The sequence below is a fragment of the Vicugna pacos genome, chromosome 12, assembly GCF_048564905.1.
Source record: "Vicugna pacos chromosome 12, VicPac4, whole genome shotgun sequence".
NCBI classification, from domain to species: Eukaryota; Metazoa; Chordata; class Mammalia; order Artiodactyla; family Camelidae; genus Vicugna; species Vicugna pacos.
Genome location: NC_132998.1, coordinates 54,610,180 through 54,630,693, shown reverse-complemented (window position 1 = coordinate 54,630,693; position 20,514 = coordinate 54,610,180). Strand labels below are relative to the sequence as shown.

Genomic DNA, 20,514 nt, shown 5'->3' with positions numbered 1-20,514 from the left:
AATACTGATGCAGTAGGTCTAGGGTAGGGTCCTAAAATCTACGGTTTGATAAGGCTTTACAGGTGATTTTGATGCGAGTTTAAGTTAGACTTTGCAATAAACATAGACTTTTTTTTCCCCTCACAGAATGAGCTTATTTGAATTTCTGATGTCTTTGCCAGAAAAGTCTGGGAACTTTCCTCAGACAAACACTGCTAAATACATATTGAACCCTTAATATGAGCAGGCATTCTGCTGACCCTTTTTGAGTGGATTACTTCATTTAATCCTCAAAGCAAGCTCATGAGGTGGAAATTTGTATTGCAGAGGAAGACACTATTATTCCCATTTTACAGATGAGGAAACTGAGGCTTAGAGAAGTAAAATAATTTGTACGAGGCCAGAAAGACAAAGAGGTAAAACCAGAATTTACACCCAAGCAGTTTGATGCTAGGACCTATTCCCTTAATCACTTATGGCTGCTCAAAGACTTTCCGAATAAAAAGATAAAATACATAATTTTAAAACCTCATTGACTGAGCAAAAGGATTTTTTTTAATCCTAAGCATTCCACCCAAATATTCAATTCTGTTTTTCTGGAGTTTCCTCCTATAGAAGTCTGAACTGGTTAAAAAAGATTTAGATGGGTGGGAAGCGATTAGAATAATAGGTTTGAGCAGAGCAAAGTAACCAATAAATTAGCCTGAAAATGACCTTTCAGAGGTGGCCTTCTATTCTGTTCCTGTTCTCTGGCCCTGAATGGTTGCCCGTTAATTGGCAGTTTGTTCTCCAGACAGGCTGCCTGTTTCTGACACTGGGCAATGCATTATGAGATAATCTACCTTCTGTGACTTCACACGGTTCCCATGGCAACCGTCAATGCCATTTCCCCACAGAACGGCTGCTTCATTTGTTCCAAATGTGTTGCAGGAATGTAAACATCTTTGATAAAAATGTCCAGTAAAATGACAGTCCAAACAAAGGATACATGTATATAAATGACAAAAAGGAAACTATCTGTAATTACCCCAATTCCTTCCCCAGATTAAAAAAAGAAGGGTAGGGTTATTGCTGTTGTTGTTGTATTTTATTTTAACTTTGTTTGTTTGTTGGGGGAAAAAGATAAGGAAAAGGTTTGTTTAACAAGACTCAGTTGAAGAGACACAACACTTCTATGAAAAGACCTTGTTCACTGAATCTTTAGTTCATTAAAGCCGAGGTGGTAACATTTCTAGAAGCAACAGATCAACGCAACCACCCCAAATCCAAGTGCTCACTGGGAACACTGTCTCAGTAACCTAGACATCCCAACATTCAAAACCAATAATCCAAGATTTTCTTGATCGATGGAGAGAGTTCTTTTTTGTTAATTCTTGCTGGCTAGCTATCTGTGTCCCCTAAGTGAGCTCCTGAGGAAATTTCTCCAATCAAAACTTCAAGATGCAATCCCAAAGTAAAGGAAGTCAGCATCCAGATTTCTTTTTCTTAAGCTTTATGTAGGTGTAATTAATACACAAAAATCTGCACATATTTCATGTAGACAGTTTGAGGAGTTTGGACATATAATTTGATGGCATCTGTTCAGCACTCCCTCTTCTTTGCATATGCTGTTCCTTCTGCCTTCCCTGCTCTTCCCACCTTCTAGGTCAGGTCATTACTCTTGTCTTCTTTCTGGAACTAAGTTCAAGTGTCACCTACTCTATCTAGCAAGATATAGTAGGCAGAATTCTAAGATGGCCTCTAAGATTCCCACATCCTGGTGTGAGCACCTAGCAGAATCTCCTCCCCTTGAATGTGGGTTGTATGTATGAATAGAATGGAATTTATCTCCTAGTATTAGATTAAGCAAAAGGAAATTTATCCTGAGTGGGCCTGACCTAATCAGGTGAGCTCTCAAAACAAGTTAACATGGGGCTATCAGTTTCAGCTTGGACATGTAAACAGCTTGAAAATTATCATTCCCATCCTTACACCAATCCAAAAAATCAATGCATTTTTTAGGCCTACGAGAGAAGTGAAGTTGTAGGAGAAACTGTCACCCTAAAATCTGGAGAGACAGTCTTGTGAGTAGAGAGTGGTGCATGAAACATAGTCCTTGCCTTCTTGGAGCCTGGACTGTGGTGAAAGACATAAATATCATGTAGATGCTTAATTTGCAAACTATGGTAGGTTCTCTAAAGGGAAAAAACTGGTTGCAGTAAGAACTTTTTAAATACTGGAGGATCAGAGAAGACTTCTTTGAGGAAATTGCAATGAAGCCGAGGCCTGAAAGATACTTGTGAATTGGTGAGACAGCAAGTGGGAGCAGAGAAGACAGCATGTGCTAAGGTCCTGAGAAAGGAAGGAGCTAGAAGGTTCCGAGGACTTGAAAACCACCAGTATGACAGAAAACCAAAGACAAAGAGGAAATCTTGAACGAAGCCAGAGAAAATGGCCAGCAGGGCTGCTGTGAGTGATGAAGGGGAGAGAAGCAGGAGGGGGATGTGGAGGGGAAGGCAGAGGTTGACGGTGCTGGGTCTCAAAGGCGGAGAACAGATGTTAGGAATTTATGCTGAGGATTCTAGGAAGCCCTTGGAGGGTTTAAGCAGGAGGGTGCTTAGATTTGCTGTGTCAGAAAGTTCACTCTGGCTGATGGAGAACAGATCTGATGGGGGCAAAAGTGGGCTTGAGCAGAACAGTGAGGAGGTGACTCCAGAAGCCCAGGTCGGAGAACTACCAGGCAAGAATGGTTGCCATAGATACGGAAGGAAGACGTGAGAGCAGCTCAGAAGCTGGAGTAGTTGGACATACAGTGGGTTGATGAGAGTATGAACGAATGGCAACGCCAAGGATGACACTCAGGTCTCCACCACCCTGGTTAAAAGCACCATTTGCCAAGGTGAGGAAGGCTGCAGGAGGTGCCCGCCAGTCCTCTTTCAGGAATGCACCTTTCTATCACTATTTCCTCTGCCTCAAGATACAATTCCCAGCCATCATCGTCTAGCCAGCTCCTGTTCCACCTTCAGAACCCCGCTCCAGTGTCACTTCTTCTGGGAAGCACCCCCTGACCACTTCGCCTTGTTGCTCTTCCTCTTGTCCCTGAGCATCTGGGCACCACTCTCATAGCACAGGGACGCGTGTCCATGGGCTTCCTTGTCCCACAAAAGCAGGAGCTTCTTGGGGGGAAAACGATACTTCAAAACTCTGTTTCCAACTAGTAGATATTTGGCACACAATAAAGATAAACTGCATGAGCAAATGCAGTGAAAATGTAAGAATGATTCAACACTGGGAACCACTACTCCTCAGCAGACGGCCCAAATGTGAGGAATAAACAAAACTCCTCTGAAACATGGGAGCAAATGCCTTTAAAGGCAAACAGTGAAGTTCATGCTCTCTACTCCAAGGCGGGACACCCTTGGGGGAACTGAGAGCCAGTTCACAGTTTTAAGAAATCTGACTTTTCTGGTTTCTTCATCCAGAACAGATTTGTTGAAATTTATGGGAGTTGCCACTCTGACAATGAGCACAGAGCAAGAAAATAAAATGCACTTGACTGTTGAAATCAGGGCATTTTGCTGCAAAAATGCAGTGAGTGGTTATCTCATCTCCAGCCTGTAGCAACCTGATGATTACAGATTTAAAAACAAGGTAATTGTAATAATGAGCATTTGCACTGCACTGCCCACATACAAGATTTGTTCCATCTTCTTAGCAAATGTATGAGAAATTAAGAAGCTTGCTTTCAAGGAATGATAAGTTTTAAATTCTGGCGGTCCTGGTGGGTGGGGAGGGCACAGAACAGAGGGAGAGGAATACGAGGTGGAAGAGGACTCGCAGGGGTCTTCCCAGGTATCGGTGATGGTCTGGGTTGTAGTATAAGGGTGCTTGCTTATGAGCTTTTATAATTATATTCAACATTTTTATTTGCATGTAGGAATTTTAAGACACAGCTTGCTTGCCCAGGGTTACAAAATTAGTCTGTGGCAGAGCTGGTTGGCACTTCAGTTCAGACTTGTGGTGATTCTAAATCTGGTGCCACCCCCACTGCTCTTTGGTTCCATTGCTGTAAAGCTAGTGTCATCAGGAGCTATGTCATGGTGCATCCAAACCGTATCTCTGTGCAACAGGGGTACCCCGAGGAGACGTGAGTATCTTCTTTGGTTAATAGTAATAATGCTAATGTAATTATTACTCTTATGGTTCTTTGCAGGGTACAGATGTGCACTGCTCCACTTTGTGTCTGATTTTATGTACAGAAAAATCATTCAATTGCATCACAACCACCCTGTGACAAGATAAGTCGTATTGTTCCCATTAAACAGAAAAGGAGATTCAGGTTAAGTCACTCATAGGCTAGATGGGATTGAATTCATTTCTGCCTGATTCCAAAATGCCATTCTAGCCACAAAGTCTCTTCTTGGTAAGTAGAAGGTCTCCACTCAACCTCTTCATGTTTCTTAGCAGTAAAGGATGGTGCGCGCAGGATTGCTCAGACCCTGAGCAGGCAACCACCGCGCCTGCTTACACAGGGGACGCTTAAGAATGGTTGTCGAGTTGTCACTTCAGCCAGAGCTTCCCACAAGCTGATTCATCACTGCGGGGTTCAGATAAGATGCTGAGCGTGTGGCTCAGATCTGAGGTCTGAGCATCCTACTGTCTTCTAACCCTGAGGGTGAACATGCTCAAGCAGGCAGGCAACAAGAGAGACAGACAGAGAACTGATTCCTCAACAGGGCCCCTGAGCCCACCTACCCACACAGCCACCTGGATAAGGGAGGGGGGTTGTTGGGGTTCATGCCTTTGTAGTCACAGTGACCTGGACCCCGGGCGATCTGATGAGTAATTGCATTTAGTTTTTCCTTCCTTAGAGTGCTTTAGTGCCTGAAATGTGCTACTGGGAGTAGAAAGGGTGCTTATTCAAGACCGAGACGGTGCTTTCTGTGTTGCTCCCACCACCAGCGTTCATGAGCCCGGGCGCCACAATGGCCTTCCTGTCCTCTGCAGCACATCAACCTGATGTCTTCATGCAGCAGTCTCCAATGAGCTCAAGGTCCAGCTCCAGGTCATCAGTGAAAGTAAGGAACCCTTCCTCCTCTCCTTCCATGCATGTCACGTGGGCTGGTTCCCTCCTGGCATCATATGAGACACAGTCTCATGGGAGCATCACCCTTATGTCCTCTCACCTGGATCCCCATGACCCTCCTGTGGGTACCCTTTTGCCTTGCCACATCATTAACCTGAAGTGTTTAGGGTCATTTGCATCTGTGAGATGCTGTTATGAAGAGCAATTGTGAAAGTACTTAAAGTCCAAGGTCTCTCACAAATCCTGCTCTTTAAGAGTCTCCCTCAAGAGAAGGATCACAGTTATCAGTTTCTAAATATTAAGCTGGCTTCCAGTCTATGGAATATCCGCTTACCCATTCCGTTCCATGAGTAATTTCTTTTTTAATTTCATACAGCTTTCATGAAATGACTCTTTTTTTCATTTTTAAAAAATTGTAGTCGATTCACAATGTTGTGTTAATTTCTGGTATACAGCAAAGTGATTCAGTTATACATCTATATACATATTCTTTTTCACATACTTTTCCATTATGGTTTATTACAGGACATTGAGTATCATTCCCTGTGCTATACAGAAGCACTTTATTTATCTAGCTATTTTATATATGGTAATTTGTATCTGATAATCCCAAACTCCTAATTTATTCCTCCCCCACCTCCCCTTTGGAAACCATGAGTTTGTTTTCTATGTCTGTGAGTCTCTTTCTGTTTTGTAAATAACTTCTCTTTGTATCATAGTCTAGATTCCACATAGAAATGATATCATAGGATATTTGTCTTTCTGACTTACTTCATTTAGTATGGTAATCTTGAGGTCTATCCATGTTGCTGCAAATGGCAGCATTATTTCAATCTTTTTCATGGGTGAGTTGTATTCCATAAATATATTTATATTTACCCATAATGTTCACAGCAGCACTATTCACAGTTGCCAAGATGTGGAAGTAACCTAAATGTCCATCAACAGATGAATTTTTTTTAATATATACACTTTCACGTGGAACAAATCTCAGCACCTATCAATCCCCATCCTTGCTTTGCTTTTCTTCACAATTCATATCTTCTTTTTGACATATTCTATGATTTACTCATGTTTTGTTAATTAATTTCTCTTCTCTTACCTGCACTAAAGTGTATGCTCCATGAGGCAGTTATTATTTCTTCAGATATGTTCTCTATCCCTGCTCCTGTCTACCTGGGACTCCAATTAACATCCATGTTATACCACTTGATGTTGTCTCGCAATGTCAAGATCCCCATGTCACCAAAGCTCTATTCATTTTTTTTAATGTCTTTTGATTCAGTTTAAATGATTAGATCATTTCCATTGCTACATCTTCAACCTCATTTGATTGTTTGTACCACCTAATCTGCCTATCCCACCCAGTCAATTTTTCATTTTAGGCATTGCAGTTTTCATTCCCAAAGGTTTCATTTGGTTCCTTTCTAATATTTCACTCTCTTTATTGTGTTCATATTTTTCTTTAAATCCATGCACATACTTAAAATATTTTTTCTTTTCATGTCTTTGGCTGATTATGTCATCATCTCTGTCATTCCTGGATCTGTTCAGATTGCCTAGTCAAGTGTTTGTTTCTTTGCATGCAAAAATTTTTATTGGATTAGTTTTCTGTCTTCCCTTAAAAAATTCTGGGGGTTTCCTGGCAGACAGATATGTTACTTGCAAGTTTGGCTTCATTCTTCATAGGCTTGTTTTTAAGCTGTGCCAGGGCAGACCTACAGCAGCCTTTCCCCTGGGTCTACTCTATCCTTGCTACCAAGGTTTGACTCTTCTTGATCTCCACAAATTGCCCTGGGTGTTCCCAGGGCCTTTCCATCCCTGATGGCCACAATTCAGATGTCTCCATCCCTGTGTAAACTCTAGGAATTCTTCAGCTTATAGCTCACCAGTCACTCTTTGCCCAGCCTCGTGGAGTTTCACCCTACACACATGGCTTAGTGCTTAACAAAAGACTTGGATGGATTCCTACATAGATTTCTGGAGTTCTCTCTTTGTACCTCTCTCTCTTCACCCCCACCTCCTTCTCTCTGACTCTATGCCTCTTAAATGCTAGCCACTCCAACATTCCTGAACTCCAGTACCCCCATCTTCATCTCAGCAAGACCACCATGCAACACTGTCAGGACAGTGCCTCCAAGCAGCAAGCCAGGACAGTGGCAGGGATGACACTTTTGATTCACTTCTCTCAGGAATCATAGTCTACACTGCCTGCTATCCAATGATGAAAGACAGTTTCACATACTTCATCCTATTTTCTAGCAGTTTACAGTGGAAGGCAAGTCTCGTGCCAGTTACTCCATCGTGACTAGGAACAGGAATCTCATCCCATTTTAAACTATTTTTAGCCACAAAATTCTCTTTTTGGATGACATAATGTCATAGAATCACAGCAGAGCAGAGGGATAGATATGAGAAATTTGGAGTGTCTCTGCATTTCAATCATGTTGTTGGACACAATTCTTTCATTATTCTGGAACCCTTATTGCTCCTCTGTAGACATTAAGTTTGAAAATCATTATCTTGACCAGCCTTCAAATCACTAGACCAAAGAAGGGTCAAAATGACCCTTAGGGAAACTAGAAAAAATACAAGGATTTATCTTTATTTTCAACTCACTTTTAAATTTCCATTTTGGATAAATGTTTTATGATTTTAAAACATATTAGAATAGTAATACATTCAAATACTATTTTATAAAGAAACATATGTAGGACAAAGGATGTGGGTTTTTTAACTAATAGAGGAGTACCTGATCAAAATAGCTTAAAGGCTTCTGGACTAGATCAGGGTCAGTAAACTTTTCCTGTAAAAAGCCAAACAGTAAAATATTTCAGGCATTGGTAACCATATGGTCTCTGTCAAAACTACTCAACTCTGCTTTTGTAGCAATGAAAGCTATATGTACATAAATGAGAGTGGCTGTGTTCCAACAAAATTTCCTTTGCAAAAACAGGTGGTGGGCTAGATTTAGCCTGCAAGCTATAGTTTGTCAACCCTTGGTCTAGGTGATTTCTGAAGACCTTTCCAGCAAGAGTCTTGTGGCTCAATCTCAATCTACACACTCTAGTGGGAAAGAGAGGAGTATCTTTGACACCTCCAGCTCCCATATGTTCTTAAAGGATGAATATGATTTATACCACTTAATCCTAACCTTCCCGCCAACATACACAACCTCTTCTTTCACAGCACTGAAACATAACGGCAAAAACTCTTCAAAAACTGTAACGTGTTTAACATTCAGGCACTGGAAGAAAACAGAAGTTAAAATCCTCATGCTACTGTGTAGAGCTGGGCTGTTTAATTGCTTCCGTGGCCAGCCATCCCCAACATGCGTAATATGTGGGACTCTGACAGCGGGTCTCCTGCACTGATTGAAAGAGATAACACATTCTTTTTTTTTTTTACATTTTATATCTAGCATTTTAATTAAATTGTTTCAAATGGAAGTAACTAAAAAGCAAAGAATATTGCTTATAGACTCCCTTTTTGACTTACATTAGCTTTTCTGCAATGCAAGTCATTAATAAAAAGAAAAAAGAAGGGACACCATTTCAGTGAAGTGTGTTTTATATATTCTACTCTAAAAGTGAAACATAAGCATTTGCGCAAAATTAGACAACACCAGGCTAGAAAAACACTATCAAAATAAGCCTTAGACCCACCATCCACAGTCGCTTTTAAAAGGTTGGTATATTTCCTTCCAGTTTTATTTCCCTGCCATAATTTTTTTATATTTGTAGCTAGATTATATACATAATGCTGAATTTTCATTTTCTTTTTTTAAACTTTTTTATTGATTTATAATCATTTTACAATGTGTCAAATTCCAGTGTAGAGCACAATTTTTCAGTTATACATGAACATGTGTATATTCATTGTCACATTTTTTTCTCTGTGAGCTACCATAAGATCTTGTGTATATTTCCCTGTGCTATACAGTATAATCTTGCTTATCTGTTCTACAATTTTGAAATCCCAGTCTATTGAAAGAGATAATACATTCGAGAGTGCCAGGCACAAAACTGGACACAGTAGGTACATAATAAGTGCTAGATTCCTCCTCTAGTTTTCACTCTGGCCCTTTTTGCCCTTTAAAGCGAAGAAAAAAAAATGGAAGGAGAAAAACAGGGTGAGGGCAAAGGGAAAGAGAGAGAGAGAGAGAGCGTGTGTTTTGTTATTCCTTTGTCCTTCTCCCAAAGGTTTTGTTTCTTGTGCTAGGAAAGTGGGAAAGGCGCAGCTCTCTATGTCACACACCAAGACACCTCCCTAATGCACGAGGGTGAGGCAGGAAGGTAAGTCATGGCCAGCAACATCTGTAATACATCCCTGAAGTGAGCGGTCTCCAGGACAAGGTGTCTACACCAGGGGTTTTGTGAAATGATCCAATGGGGCATAGGGAGAAAATGTTAGAACTTCTATTCATGTTTATTTTTTAATCTCACCTTTTAAAAACTTCTATTTCTGATAAGTTTTCTCATGTAACATACAACACTGTAGTACATTCATGTAATTTACCAATAATTATACATATATTAGAGAATGTGCTCAAAAAATGTTCCTGATTGTGGTACCTGATCAAGCAGATAAAAAGCTGGGAAGACCTCTGCTCTAGGGCTTGACAGGTATATTCAAACACATGCATATGTCAGGGGATTCAAGAAGCAGCATTTTCTTAAATTTGATGCATCTTCTTGGGGAACACTTGTTCACAGTTTTTTCCCATAACATTAAAACAAATATATACTTTGAAGTTGATTGCTGAATCCGCATGGTTTTTTTTTTCTTTTTAAGTTTAAGGTTTCACATAAGACTTCTAAGAAATTGTGAAGGAGTGATCAGAGACCAGACCAGACCATTCAAGAGTATGGGTTTATACTCCTCTGTCTGGCAAATTAGAGACAGTTTGAGGAACAGTTCTATTGCCAAAGGACCTACGTGAATGAAGCTGGTCTTGAATTTCTGAATCCAACTTGTTCCAAATTATAGAGCGTGAGAGATGTTCTGGGTACGTACCCTGGAGACTCACATCACATTCCCAGCACAATAAAAACAACAGCTAGCATTTATTGAGCACTTCTCCATGACAGGTATTTAATCTATATCATGCCATATCACCCTCGTCACGATATTATAAGGGAGTTGGTATTATTATCCTCCTGCAGCTAAGAAGTAGTGGTGGGCAGAATTCTCAAACGACCCTCAATGACCTATGCTCCTGTATGATCCTCTTCCTTGCAGTGTGGGTGAGACCATGGATACGATCAGATGTCACTCCGGTGGTTCTGTTACATCATGCATCAAAATAGATACTTGTGAACATAATTAAGATTCCTAACAGGTCGGTCTGAGTTCGACCTGGGTGAGCCTGGCCTGATCAGATGTTCTCTTAATAGGGGGTCCAGCAGTCACAAACTAAAGAGGTCAGAGACAGGTTCCTGCTGGCTGAGAAGAAGGCAAAGAGTTTTGCTGTGAGCTGCCCACGGCAGTTACAGGAAGAGAAACTACCAGTAGCCTCTGGGAGCTGAGAGCATTGCACAGCCAACACTCAGAGGAAAAACAGGGGCCTCGGGCCTCAAACCACAATGAAATGAATTCTGCCAACAATATGTGAGGACTTCAAATCCCAGCGGAGAATTGCGGTCCTGGCCAACACCTTGATTTCGGCCCAGTGAGACCGTAAACAGAGAACTAAGCTGACTTGTACCTGGATTCCCAGCCCATGGAATTGTAAATTAACACATCCGTGTGATTTTAAGACACCAAGTTTGTGGTAATCTGTTCAAATTATAGAAAACTGATACAGGAAATTAGGAAGGTCACCTGAGCTTCCAGCTAACAAGAGGTGGTACCAGAATTCAAACCCAAGCAGTCTTGGCCCGTTTATCTGCCCATTCATTCATTCAATACTGTTTCTGGTCTTGGAAATACAGCAGTGAATAACAGATATTCCTACTCTCATGGAGATTCTGTTCCAATGTCTTTAGAACCCTTGTTTTTGATGCTATACAACACTGCCTGCCTATAAGCCAAAGGGGCTATAAAACAAAGCCTCATAACCCTATGTAGGAGGGGGTATCTCAGATTCTCGTAAAAGGGTGGGTTTTCCCAAAGAAGAGAATGGGAAAGGCAAGCCAAGATGAGTTCACCGAACCTACTAAAATTCCCATATACTGCAATTTTGCTCTGGATTTCTTCCGGGACTAGGGGGGAGGGTCTTTCTCATATAGATCAAAGCAAGTCAGGGTAGGGGGCTTCCGCCACAATGAGATTATTGATTAATTCAACCTTATTTAATCTGGTTTGTTTCAATGTTTTTTTCCCCTCCTGATCAGGTTGTGATTTCAAAAAAAAAGCTACTCAAGATAACTTACAGATCTTCCAACATAGTTTCATTTATTTATTTATTTTTTTAGATTTACTACGCTGATGCCAGTGCTTGGAGAGAATGGACTGGAAAGTTGACACTAGTCTGGGAGGGTGGCGGTTCAGTCACCTCCCCCTGCACGTCTCCTGCACACCAGTGCCCAGCAACGCAGCAACAGTAAAGGAAGTCTGTTGGGTGGCTACATCCTCAGAGAGACTGGACAGAAAAACTCATAAATGGGAAAACCTAATAATAGAAATCTTCACAGATGCAGGCATCAAGGTAAACCCAGGAAAGTCTATGGCTTTGGAGCCACCAACATCTGGGTTCCAATTCCTGCTCTGCCTCTCTCTACCTTAGTAAATTTCCAGAGTAACAATAGTGACAGCAAGAGCCACAATTTTATTAAGTGCCTACAGTGTACCAGGTGCTGCACCGAGCCCTCCGTACTTATCATTGCAATCAATGATGCAGTCGTGAGTCTGGACGGTACACTGTCATCCTTATTTTACAGATAAGGACATAAAACTCAGAAGAGTTCAGCAGCCCAATATCACCCAGCAAAACAGTGCAGGAGGTGAGATTTCACTCCAGTTTTGTTTAACTCCTCCACCTAAACTCTGACCTTCAATTTCCTCATTTATAAAATGAGTTTAACAGCCCCCACTTCACGGAGTTGCGTGAAGGAATGAACGAGAACTTGTCTATAAGGTGCCTAGCCGAAAGATGGTGCTCAGGACTTGTTAGTTTCCCTATGGAAGCAACTATGGGGCTGCAGGAATCCTAGTAGTCTTCCTGGAGGAGGTGTGGTCAGGAAGGATGAATTAAGACTCAGGGATTTTTTTTTTTTTTTTAGTTCAAAGCCTTGAGCTACCTCCAAATGCCCAACTTGTCTGTTTTGCAGAACAGCCTCAAAAAAAGAGGCAACAGTGCCCTTCTTGAGAAGTTATAAGCTCTTTTCCATTTGAGTTGACAGAGAAATATTTATCCAGGGTTGCAAAAATCCTCCAGGAGGGCATTACATGAAAAAAAAATAGAAAAAAGAAAGAAATTTCTTGCTGTATTGGAGAAGCAGAGCTTCCCTTTTGACATTTCATAAGGCATAAATTTGATAGCAACAGAAGCCCCAGAGATTCGCCGTTAGCTAAACTGCAGGTGAAGGCATATTGTGGAGGAGCTGGGGGAGTGCAGCATCCTTGCCTTTGTTTTCCTGAGCACACTCCCGTCTGCAGCATCTCTGGTATACAACTTCCCTCCCAAGGTTAACTCTCCGGGGACTCCAGCTTCCAGTTTACCCTCTTAAAAATGCATGGTTTAATCCATGCCCCTGGCTCCCTAGCAGAACCCATCCTGACAGTGCACAACTCCAGGGTCTGAATTTAAGCAATTTGGTGGAGATCTCTGGGGCCTTGCCAGACCCAATTCTTATTGTTTCTGGTTGCCTTTTTAAAGTCACCCCCTTGCTCTTTAGTGAGAGGGAGAGAGAGCCACTGACATCCAAATGGTGACATTTGGACCAAGGGGAGGCTTTAGACAAGAGTGCATCTATTCAGTGCTACCAGGAAATCAGGGTGGGTTTTAATGAGACATTTGCTGCAACTGCTTTAAAATTTTTTTATTTTTAAATAACGATTAGGTGGAGTTCATTATCTGCTCTTCTCTGAGATGAATTTAGGGCTCTCCTTAATCAGAGAGGGCAACGGCTTGCCCTCACACTTGAACCTTAGTGTACATGATTCACCTGTTCAATTTATTGAAAATAAAGATTCTCAGCCCCTGGCCACCCCCAGGAAGGTCTGATTACATATGGTGGAAACTTTGACTCTGCATTTTGTAAGTAGGTGTGATTTTGATGCAAACAGTTAGGTCAACTTTGGGAACCACTGATTAAATACAAAGAGAAAGAACTCTGGAGTAAGAAAGCAGCATCCCCTCGATTCAAATCCCCACTAAGTCATTAACTTGCTGTGTGACTTTGGGCATGTGACTTAACCTCTCTGGGCCTTGGTTTCCTCATTGGTAACTAAACCTCTGTCTCAGGGAGCCTGTCACCATTTGAATTCCTAGTCTACTGAGTCTTGGGGTGGCAGAGAAAAAGGGGACAGGAATCAACTGAGCCCCCCTGGTGTGCCAGGACCGGTGACCTCACCCTCTCCAGTACTCTCTCAGCTAAGTATTTCCCCTTGCCAAGCCAAAGATGCCATGCTAATCTAAACTGGAAATTATCTTCAGGGCAGTGGCTTCCTAACCTGTATTCTAACACAAAATGTGTACAATCAGTTCAAGGCATGCGGGTGGTTTTGTAAAAGGAAAGTATAGGTTATTTAATGCAATTCAGTTCATTTATTCAGAAAGCATTAATTGAGTTCCTACTGTGTCCCTAGCCCTGGGTGAGACCCGGGGGATCCCAACCCAAACAGGCACCAGGCTGCCCTCTGTGAGCTAGGCACACTGGCCTTCCTGGCTGGCCGACAGGGCGAGTTCTTTAGAAGCAGCTGGAGCAGACACGGCCCCGCTCATCCTGGGTTAGGACAGGCTGAAGAGCAGCTGTGCAGGAACATTCCCTGGGAGCCAGGCTGAGCTGAGTCAGAGCTTGGCTGCACTAAAATGCAAGGGGCTCAGGCCAGGTGAATTCAAAACACCTGCCTAAGATAAATAGCAAAATGATGATAATGTGGTATTTACACACTGGCGTCCAGACTTCTTATCAGCCGTGCAGGCTTGTAGGGAGAAGACCGAAACAATGGAAAAGCCATTTAGACAGGACCCCCTTAGCCAGGAGCACTGAGACATGAGCCAGCAGGGTTTCTCCAAATGGGGTCCCCAGGCCACTAGCCACACAACCACCTGGGAGCTTAAAGTGCACATTCCTCCCTCAGACACCGTTGGTGGGAACGTAAAAAGGTGCAACCTGGTGCAGCTGCTGTGGAAAACAGCATCACGTTTCCTCAAAAAACTAAAAATAGAACTACCACATGACCCAGCAGTTCTAATCCTGGGGATAGAGCTGAACACAACAAAAACACTAATTCAAAAAGACACATATATCCCAGTATTTACAGCAGCACTGTTTACAATAGCCAAGACATGGAAACAACCTAGATATCCATCAACAGATGACTGGAAAAAGAAGACGTGGTATATACACAATGGAATACTACTCAGCCATAAAAAAGAACAAAATTTTGCCATCTGTAGCAACATGGATGGACTTGGAGGGCATTACGCTAAGTGAAATAAGTCAGAAAGAGAAACACAAATACTGTATGGTATCACTTACATGTGGAATCTAAAAAACACAGCAAACTCGTAAACAAAGCAAAAAAGGAGACTCACAGATATAGAGAACAATCTAGTGATTATCAGTGGGGAGAGGGAGGCGGGGAGGAGCAACATACTGGTAGGGGAAATAAAGGGCTTATTATGGGATTATATGAAATCATGTGTGTGAAACTCCTTAAAATTGTAAAGCACTAAAGAATTTAAAGAATCTTTCATTCAATAAAAAAGTGGGGGGAAATTTAAAATTAAAATGAAATAGAGCTGAAACAAAATAATAAAATAAAATGCAGATTCCTGACACATTCTCATCCTCAAGAAGATGTGGTATATACACATATGGTGGCAGTTATTTTTGGGTGGTGGCAATACAAAGGAGTTTAATTTTTGCCTATAAGCCCTGCTAATTTCTCTAAAATAAATATTTTGAGTGTGAAAACAGACCTGGGTTCATATTTGTTATTCTGCCCTTATTTGCCATACGAATTGAGGTCAATGTCTTAATCGCATTGAAGTTCAGGATTTACATCTGTAAAATGGGTAAAGTAATTATTATTGTCAGATGAAATTAAGATATTTTTAATTAAACAGATAGCTCATTGCAGTTATGGAACTGGTGCCAAACCATATTAGGCTCCTTTCCTTCCTTCTTTTTCTCTACTATTCTCTGCCCCCTAAAAAGGCACCATTGTTTCACCTGTCACTAGTGATGAGCTGGAGTCTTCCTGCCCTAAGGGTGGTCCTGGACCAACAGCACCGGTATTCCTGGGGAGCTTGTTAGACTCTTGGGCCCCCACTCAAGACCTACTGAATCAGAGTATGCATTTTAAGATCCACAGGTGATTCTCGCAGAAGCACAGGCTAGATTATTTTCCAAATGAAATGGAGTTACACAGGGAATCAAAGAAATGATCTCTCGGGGAGCAAGAAGGAAACATTAGAACTTCTATTTATATTTATTTTTAATCTCCTTTCTTAATGTCTGATACTTGCGTGTGTTTCACGTTTAGCTGATTAGTACCGAGTACACACACATACACGATTTATAAGTAAACATGGTCCTGAGTGAAGAGGGCACTCATATAACATCATCCCATTGGCCCGGCAATTCTCCCTATACCAACCTCCAGGGGTTCTGTTTTTTGAGAGGTGGGGATGCCCCTTCCCCATCCCTGCTGTTAATTTTACTTTAGGTAAAGGATTCTCCGTTTTGGTAATACTTCCAACCCAGGTCCTTCCTGGGAAGGGAAGGGTGATTTAATCACTTGGTAAATTGATAACCCAGCCCTGTTCTCTTCCATCATCTTGGGGAGAAGGCACTTCACTCTTCCTTGCCACCATGTACATTTTAAAGGGGCTACCCTGTCCCTGTGGGGGGGCCCTGTGGTCACTCCCAGGCATAGCCCCTCAAGTCTCTTGCCTACCTTGTCTCCACTGAACGCTTGCCTGGCAAAACCCCAGTCCTGGGTCACCCCAACCCTCAGCCTGCTCAGCGCCTTCCCCGGGAAGTGCTATGTGGCCTGCAAAACACACACCCAAGCTGACAGCACTAGCCCTAAATTCACATCCACAAAACTCAGAAGGATGCTAAGTCCTGCCTGGCCCTCCTACCCTGCTTTCCTCAGTCAGTTACTCTCCCTCTGTCCTTTCCCTGATTCCTCAAACTTCCAAAATCTCCTTCACCTCTCCATCCTCAGCTCCAGATCTCTCTCCCATGCTTTGCCTTTTGAGTAGACTCTGCCTGTCTTTTGCCAGGGCTGGTCTCGCCTGGATTTTGTTTTTAGGTATTTCAGCCCTCTGGAATAAATCAGATCGTCTCAGATTTTCTGCTCTTTCCAGCACACACAGCACTACTGGCTCCCTATCCATGCTGAATCCAAATGAGACAGGAAGGAAGGGCGCAGGGCATGGTCATTCAAGGAATAACACAGCAATTAGCATCAAGGTGGCAGAGATTCAACTCCCAGTAGACCTTGAGGCCCGAAATTGTGGGAGATTTGACTCCCAGTAGACCTTGAGCTTCATTTTATGCTCATTGTAATATTTTAGCATGATAAATGGCACTCTCATAGGCGCCATGACCATTCTGAGGCTAACCACAAAAGGTCACAAAGTAGGCGGTGGCCCAATTCCTGGGCATCCAAGCCCCTTCCCCAAAACAGTTGGAATAATCTTGTTAACATATGAAGCTCATAAAAACTAGCAACATTGCACCTCGTGGCCACTCTCCCTTCTGAGTGAGACAGCCCGCACTCTGTCTATGGAGTGTGTGTCTACTTCTACTTTAAGCTGAGCACCCAACCCCCATGCCTTGTGGCCTTTCTTTTGCCTTCTGAGACAGCCTGCATTCTGTCTATGGAATATGTACCTCCCTGATAAATCTACTTTTACTCAACTGTGGCTCGCTCTTGAATTCTGTCCTGCACGAAGCCAAGGACTCACACTTGGTGGGGCACGTCCCAGAGACTCAACTGAGACCTGGGACACAGCCATCCTCTTGCACCATATTTTTTTTCCTGTATCACAAACAGCACAGTTTTAGAACCTGCCATTTTCCCAGGCACCTTATTAATCCTCAAGGCATTTGTAATGCTTTAAAAAAAAATTCTGCCAGCGGCATGTGACATGTGTGACAGGCCAGCACAATGCCAGGGCATTGTCCATAGTGGGAAACCCTGGAAGCAGGCTAAGTTCCTAGTCCAGCATCACAGGGTGAGTCAAGTCAGAGTTGGAGATTTTTATCCCCTTCCTAAAGCTTCTTTGGCTAATCTAACCCGGTAGGAGGGTCTAACTGTATTCTAATTATAAGGGAATCAAAAAATGCAAAATGCAAAGATTTCTCCCTGGTGCCCTCAAAATGAGTTTGAATAACGCAGTCTGGTAGACAGAGATAGGCTAATTTCAAGACCCAGAATCCAGGATGAGAGTGAGGGGTATAGAGGTGTCAGCATTTTTATCCAACGAGACCTTTTAAAAAGAGCTCGATCTGGGCTGGTTGCACAAGGCTTTTAGAACTTCTGGGGCTTCTAAAGGGCCAGGCAGGCTGAGGACAGGCTTTGCAGAATCCCCTATTAGAAATACGTATTTCTAGGCCCTCACCTAGACCTGGAGAATCAGACTCTCCAGGGTGGGATCAGAACATCTTTATTTTTAACGCACTCCTCACATGCTCCAGATGTACAGTTAGTTTTAGGTATCCTTGAGTCTTTGTCATTATGAATCTATTTATAGCTTAAAATGGCAAAGCTGGCAGGGGCTTAGTGATTATTTAGACCAACTCTTCATTTTATAGATAAGAAAACTAAATCTTAGAGACGTGTTCCCTGTCCAAGTTCTGGGACCCAGGGTGAGATAACTGTGGCCCATTTAACTTCGAGTTACAGTCCCAGATCTAATTTCAGTATCACATTGGTACCACTGAAATATTCTAGGAAATTAGTATTTTTAATGGCTAAAAAGCAAAGCCAAGTTTCTCATCTAGATTCTTCTATCCAACAAGGTAGGTAATTTAAGTAGTAAGAATAGGCCTCCTCATACCCCATCAGACTCCAGAAAGTGATTTCTATCATGAATGGGGGTGGGGGAGTGCAGAATGCATCCTCTGAACCCTTCTTATATTTCTGCGTGGGTCTTCAAGTACTGAGCAGAGCTGGTCCTGAAATCAGGTCTCCAGCTCCAGATGCAGCTCCCAGGAATGGTTTGCGCCCCACCTCTCATTGTCCCACTCAGTCAGATGGATGCCTGGGGCTGACTTGAGTCTTTCAAATCCTGAACAATCAGGTAACCTCCTTAGTCAGACCCTAAAAGCCACTCACCTGCAACAAACAAAGTGCAAATGCATTTGGCATGTGCTCTCTCCCTCCAGCAGGTTTGCAAACAGAGGTTGGACACACAAGGACAAATTTAAAAAGCAAAAAGAAAAACAAAAAGCTCATATCCACCCCCTTACCCTGCCGGGGCACAGAGGCAGCAGACAGAGAATAAACAGACCATTTAGTGGGGGTGGGAATGGGGAGGGCCCTGCAGAAGTTCCTACCAAACTCTTCCCCTCTGGGGACTTGCCCTGCAGTCTCTGCTTGAGCTGTGGGGCCCACGCCTGCTTATCTTGCTGCCGGCAAGCTGGCTGCTTTCCTGGCTATCTGCCTCCTTAAACTGACCAGAGCCTGCTGGGAGCCTCGAGCCCAGCTCAGTGCCCAGCACCTGGTGGGCACTTACAAAAATATTTGGTGTATTTCTGAACTGGACTTACCCTCGCTGCTGTCCATATGGTTCTTGGGCCGCTTCTGTCAGGTAGCTGGATAAGTCGGGGCACCGGGCTGATAGATGGAGGAGAAGGAAGACGGTCCAGAAGACGGTGGTATAACCGCCTTCAGCAGAGAGACTTTGCTTCCTCTAAATGAGTGCCAGAAGAAACCCGTGAGACCCCGACAGCCGCTACCGCGCCATGGCGAGGAGGACCTAACCGGAAGTGACCCAGTGCTCATTGTCATATAATTAGCATTGCGGTTTAGGGCCCCCTCCTTGGGTTTTTCTATGTGCATTATGGGTAAGGACATGCGCAAAGGGGACGAACATGACTAAGCATTCCAGGGGCAAGAGCCGTCAATCATTCGAAAGACCACCTCTAAGCGAGGGTACAAGAGAAGGGGCAAAGGCAGGCCGCCGCTTTTCCGCCCTTGGAACAGGCCGCCTCCCGTTCTTGAAGGTGTACTTTGGTAGCTGGTAGATGTACCTGGTGTCCAGGTTCTTGTCTCGTCCCAGAAGGAATTCAGAGACGAGATGCAGAGGTTAAGAAAATAGAGTGGGGACTTATTAAGAGACAGATAGTACACTCTCAAGGCGACAGCAGACAGGCTCCTGGGAGAAGCTGCGCTGAGTTTCTTTGGTGAGTTGGTTATGTAGGGTTTTAAAATGAATGGGTGAAATATTCATTGGGGAGGGAAGGGTTTAGGGTCCCTGATTTTCATCCCAACTCCACCTTCCCAAGGGAGGAGGGGTTTTTGTCCTTGTTTAGTCTGGATAGGAAGTGTCATGGTGTCAGTGCATTATGGGTACTTCTAATCAGCAAGGCTAATTTTATTGAAATGAGGGCATAATGAGCAAGAGGTTACTTTTGGACACTGGAGAGTCCTGCCTTTTCCCACCTTTCTTTTAGGCCTCCAGGCCTCTCATCACCCTCAAAATGGGTGACCGCTTATCAGCCCAGAGGTTTCTGCTTTTCCTTCTCTGCCCAGGGGCCCCTAGTGCTTAAATGATGTGTAGTTTCCTGTATTTCGCCTGTGCCCCTCCTTTCTGCCCAATTCCTTGCCCTTTGAACTGTGTCCCCCTTTCTCCACTCATATCTAGCTATCTGCCTGCTCTAACATTTTCCGTTTGCTGAATAAATCCTTTAAAATCTTTTCCTATGCAATGCACCATCACCCTTCTGGATTCCTATCTTTTGGGTAAGACAAGGACTGAGGTCTTTTTTCTTCCCCTTTTTGAGTAACAGATTTTTCCAGCCAATAAAGTAGGTAATTTGTTGTAAGAATAGGCATCCTCACAACCCATCAGACTCCAGAAAGTGATTTCTATCATGAATGGGGGCAAGGGGGTGCAAAATGCATCCTGTGAAGCTTTTTTAATTTTCTGCACTGGTCTTCAAGTACTGAGCAGAGCTGGTCCTGAAATCAGGTCCCCAGCTCCAGATGCAGCTCCCAGGAATGGTTTGCGCCCCACCTCTCATTGTCCCACTCAGTCAGATGGATGCCTGGGGCTGACTTGAGTCTTTCAAATCCTGAACAATCAGGTAACCTCCTTAGTCAGACCCTAAAAGCCACTCACC

At 43.1% G+C, this 20,514-nt stretch overlaps 2 long non-coding RNA genes across 12 annotated transcripts in view; one reads left to right on the top strand and one right to left on the bottom strand.

The window, feature by feature from the left end:
- LOC140700259 (uncharacterized) overlaps positions 1 to 19,142 on the bottom strand; it is a 432,091-nt gene extending 412,949 nt beyond the window's left edge. For 8 of the 9 annotated variants that reach the window (XR_012078630.1, XR_012078629.1, XR_012078637.1 and 5 more), the window contains exon 1: positions 18,940 to 19,142. This is a non-coding gene — a long non-coding RNA (uncharacterized lncRNA). Of the gene's footprint in view, positions 1 to 693; positions 768 to 18,939 lie in introns of those variants that run through there. The other variant, XR_012078634.1, reaches the window with a different exon arrangement.
- On the top strand, positions 2,757 to 11,792 carry LOC140700494 (uncharacterized). Of its 3 annotated transcripts, none has more exons than XR_012078896.1 (5): positions 2,757 to 2,857; positions 3,441 to 3,609; positions 4,172 to 4,381; positions 4,830 to 5,036; positions 11,461 to 11,792. It is a non-coding gene; the product is annotated as an uncharacterized lncRNA (long non-coding RNA). The 3 variants fall into 3 exon arrangements; XR_012078897.1 differs by lacking the exon at positions 11,461 to 11,792 and adding an exon at positions 10,441 to 10,757; XR_012078898.1 differs by lacking the exon at positions 11,461 to 11,792 and adding an exon at positions 9,266 to 9,323.
- Positions 19,143 to 20,514: the final 1,372 nt, after the last annotated feature.